The sequence below is a fragment of the Hesperophylax consimilis genome, chromosome 21 (genome assembly GCF_061612785.1).
Source record: "Hesperophylax consimilis isolate HC1 chromosome 21, BYU_Hcon_1.0, whole genome shotgun sequence".
Taxonomy (NCBI): Eukaryota; Metazoa; Arthropoda; class Insecta; order Trichoptera; family Limnephilidae; genus Hesperophylax; species Hesperophylax consimilis.
This window is the reverse complement of record NC_142856.1, coordinates 19,910,879-19,915,787: the sequence shown is the minus strand read 5'-3', so window position 1 is coordinate 19,915,787 and position 4,909 is coordinate 19,910,879.

The following is a 4,909-nucleotide window of genomic DNA, read 5'->3' as shown; positions in this document are numbered from 1 at the left end:
GAACAGTACCTACCTAATCGTGCTCTATTACTGTTTGACAATACTAAGAAGATGTGAGTTTGTCTATTCAAACAACCTTATTCTGGCATCAGAATGTTTGGCTTTGTCGTTAGTACGGGGAAATAATTTCTACTTTACGCTGAACCATATAAAAATGATTTTTTTTTTTTTTTTACAGTATTACCGCACAAGAGTCCCAACTGCTCCCGTCTGGAGCCAGTGAGACTATGGCATCCCCAATTGGGGTATGTTGTGAGGCTGAGGGTATTGGGGAGGGGAGGGAGATGGGGAAGAGGAAGGTGGGGAAGTACCTGGCTATTCAGATCTGGTCACCAAACACGGCTAAAGCCATTTCAAGCAACGTTTCAATTCTGAATGGTGGTCTTACACCAGGGCGATACTGAGAGTATCTTCCACTCTGGAACGTGCCGCAAATATACTATATATTATTTTTAAATGAATTAATTGTGAAATAACACAAATTAATCAAATAAAATTTATTTGCGCACGCCGGGTTCGAACCCGCGACCTTCGGATCTGTAGTCGAAAGCGTATACCACTAGACCACGCCGGCCGTCAGTAATACCTACAATAAATGCATGTGGGCGTTTCCATCCAATCTTCGCTTAAATTAAATGGGATAGTCACACACGATATCAGGCAACTGTAAGAAAGAGTGCTAAACGGGCTAGAATCAAATTGTAGTCATTATAGTCATTAGCGACATCGGTTTCCATTTATATCATAACGATGCCACTGCAAGTTTAATTCATAAAATTTGATTTTTTTATTATAGCAACTATTTAAACATTGTACATACAAAATATAATGTTAAATATATGTTGATAATTTGGTATTATTAACTATCGCTTTTTAGCTAGTCGATTCGATTTAATTTTTGGATAGTATTCAATCATGTCATACATATTTTATAGAAAAAAAAAGTTTAAAAAAATCAGTTAGTTGGTAGATTAGTTCAAAGCATGTTCAAGCGTCGAGTTCTCACTCAGACATCGCGGGTTCAATCATCTGCCAAACTAAGTCGTCCATCATTTCGCAAACAATGTTTTTAGCTTATTGTGATGGCAATAGGTGAAATTCTAATATTATTAGGTTATTTGAACAAGTAACGGCTTTTTATTTATTTTATTTCTGCTCTTCCAATGCAATTGATATTATTATTAATAAGAATTATTTTGATTAAATATTTAATGTAACTATTATTGAGCGCTAGGTATCCTGAATGAAAAACATTAAGGCGATGCACTACGTCGTGTAATATTTTACATTGAGTCGCTATCAATAAAAACCCTTACGTAGATGGCGATAAGGTTTAAATTTCCGCTTAACAACATCCGCCTGTTTTGATTTATGCAAGAAAAAAACATGGCCAAAAAGTGCCTTTTATTTTATTTTGTGGATGTTCAGGCATATATATTTAATTTTTTTCGATCATTTTATAAATAACTTAATTTGCCACATTATACAATAAAATCATAACCGAAAATGGGTTCGTCAGTAGGAGATTTTTTAACTTTAAAGCAGTTTTCATAGGCCTTTACATTATTTTTTTCTTCGCTTATAAAAAGACTTATCCAATAAATACTCGATTATTTCAAAGACCAAGATGTATTCTGCTCGCGGTATTTAATTAAAGCATCTGATCCTAGAATCGCCTTAATATATTTTATGAAAATAATTTGCAATGGTTCAGTGAATTAAACTATTATTAATGTAAATCTGGTTACCACCGATTGGATGTACACGTTTTAGAGCTTGAATATTTTTTTATCGTTTTGCATAAATATTAATAGTAACGAACAATGTAGTATGTAACTTTTGAATATCTAATGTTGCAGTAATGGCAGAAAATAAATTGTCAATATGTACATTGATTTATTTATTACATTATGAACAGTTACTTAAATACTTACTTAGGTTTTCCTCAAAAAATTGTATGCAGTTGTTAGCTTTATAAGCTCAATAGAAAAGAAAATAGTTTTTATCAAGTCAAATCTCCAGTCACATTTTTTCGTACAAACGATTGATTAGGCTATAAATGAAAACTAATAGTCATGGAGTACTTCAAGTTCACACCTTATAAATATCGCAACAATTAATATTTTTGTATGTAAATTGCTAACCCGTTTTTCAAAAATGTTCTGTTGTTGCCTTGTTAAAAAATGATTGTATCATTATCTCGCATCTAATCGTGTTTTTTAAAGCACACGCAATGTAAAACAAGTTGGACAATTATTTTCATGAAGGTAGGTACATTACCTATGACAAATATGCAAATGTTTGTGTCTTTTTCGATTGGGATATTTGCATCTGGGCTGAGTAATATATCATTATTTATCAGACAAGAATCTCTCCTCGCACAATGTGTGTCTTAGTAGTATAGTTTCTTGAACGGAATCGCATCTCAGATAAAATGTGCATATAAACAGAAGAGTATCTCAAACCATAACAACTGTAAAAGTTTTCGCTAACCAAGTTTATATAGTAATATTTTTGGTAAACTTTAAAATAAAAATATGAAGAAACTCTTCAACCTTGAGCTGTTAACAGAGATATATTTTTAGTAGGTACGTAGTTACTTAAGTAAGATCTACTTGTTTATTATTTTAAATAATTAGTAAAACTTGCAACGGAAAAGTAAACATTTAGTGGATGTTTTAAAACCAGGACGGTCTATTGACGGCCCCTGTGGTCGAGGGGTAAGGCTATCGACTAGCAAGCGAGAGGTCACGGTCTTAAATCCCGGCGTACTCAAGTGAAGTTTATTCAATTAATTTGTGTTTTTGCACAATTTACTCATTAAAAATAATATGTACTGTATTTGAGGCACGTTCTAGAGTGGAAGTTACTTTCAGTATCGCCCTGGTGTAAGGTCACCATTCAGAATTTAAAAAATTGCTTGAAATGGCTTTAGTCGTATTTGGAGACCAGATCTGAATAGTCAGGTACTCGCTTACCTACCTTTTCCCCATCTCCTACCCCTTCCCAATACTGTCAGCCTAACATCATACCCCAATTGGAGATGCCATCGTCTAACTGGTTCCAGACGGTTGGGAGCAGTTGAGACATTAAAATTTTAAAAAGTTTACAAAAAATATTAAAAAAAAATAATTTTCCACTTTTCCATGTTTCAAAATTGTAATTTTGAGTATTTTTTTATTGTTATAAAAAAAAAAATAATTAATATTTACAAAATTTTTAAAATACCAAAACATAAAAACAAAAATACTGTGAAAAGTTATTATTTATCTTATCTTAATTTCAAGATTGATTAGATGTTTGCGCTATCATTAATATTAATTAAATTGCCTACATTGAGTAAAATGGTTGCATGTCTCTAACAATTAAATAAATATGTTTACAGAGTTCTGACTTATGTAACATAATATTCCCACGCAAAAGCTTATATCAAAGATAGCACAATAAGTGATCTTGTTAACAAAACGGCGTGGGAGAAAATATTCTTCTATCTCTGCCATACTAAAAGACGTAATTGAAAATTTCTGTATACATACTCATTTTCTCTGATGCTTGCATGATAGTGTTAATTGTAACGAAAGATTAATTTGCTATGTGATTAAGGCTTACGAGTAAGTTTATTTAACATAATTCCACTCTGGAACGTGCCGCAAGTATATTATATACTTTTAACCTGCAACCTTTTTTTGCGATTATGATAAAGGTCAAAGAATTCATTTTTGTTCGTTATGTTAATACAATTAGAAAGATTAGTTATTTTGGAAGTACGTAGGTATTAAAAAGAAAAAAATATTAATAATTTTTTTTAAATAATCAATAATCTAGTATTCAACTCATAATTATTGTTTTTAACTCAAATGAAAAATATTAAGGGTCTTATTGTCATTTTATTAAAGCTTTCCTTTCTCCCGATGATTGTTTTACAACCTCTCACATAGATTTAACAAAGCTACCAATGCGACGCTTTCTCTGTCAGACCGTCCTAGTATAACTGTACGCGCATAGAATAAAGAAGAAACACTAGAAATGCAGTGTGGGCGTCTTTCGTGATTCTAAAGTCTGGCAAAATGTCCCTCAAATTTCAAATACAGAACATAGCGTGCTTGTTAAATGGGTTATAATGGGCTATAATACATAAATAAAAATGTAAATGTTCGTTTGTTCAAAATCTTTAATCTCTGAATGTTCTCCACCAATACGCGTGTATTTTTATATACCTATATTATATAGATGTCGCCTGTGATAGGTAAAAACATATATTTTTTTCAAAACAGCGCCATCATAAGTAATAGGCGCTATTGTCTATATATCTGCACAGATAGACTAAGCCGCAGTAAAGCTTGGCGGGGTACAGCAAGAAGCATATAAAATACAAGAAATGCGATGTGGGCGTGTATCGTTATTCTAAAGTCTGGCCAATAGGGCCTTAAATTTCAAATTCAGAATAACTGTGTATGCAATACACCATCAAATGGGATAGTGATATACGATTTCAGGCTTGCGTAAAAGAGACAGAACGCATATTTAAGGAATAGTACCAAAATTTATTAAGTCGTCGGCAATATTGGTTTCCATTAAAATCTACGCGGAAGGCATTTCTATGGTGTAGGCACATTATTCTTAACAATCTTCTGGTAATATATTTGTGAAATATATAGTTATACGTGGTGGCATTTGACGAAATGCACAAAGCACAAATGGATAAGTTGAAAACTGAGAAAAAACTGTAGGTGTAGTCATGAAAAAAGTCATAGAACTTTGAAAATTGGTTTTTTATTTTTAAATATTTTCCGATAGTTCAGTCCCTTCCTTTGTAATCCTATAAATTTTTTTGAATATCAGCAATTGGGTAGTTGATGTTTTAAGTGAAGTTTTTGAAGATCACCTTTTTGTTAAGGCTTTGTAGTAA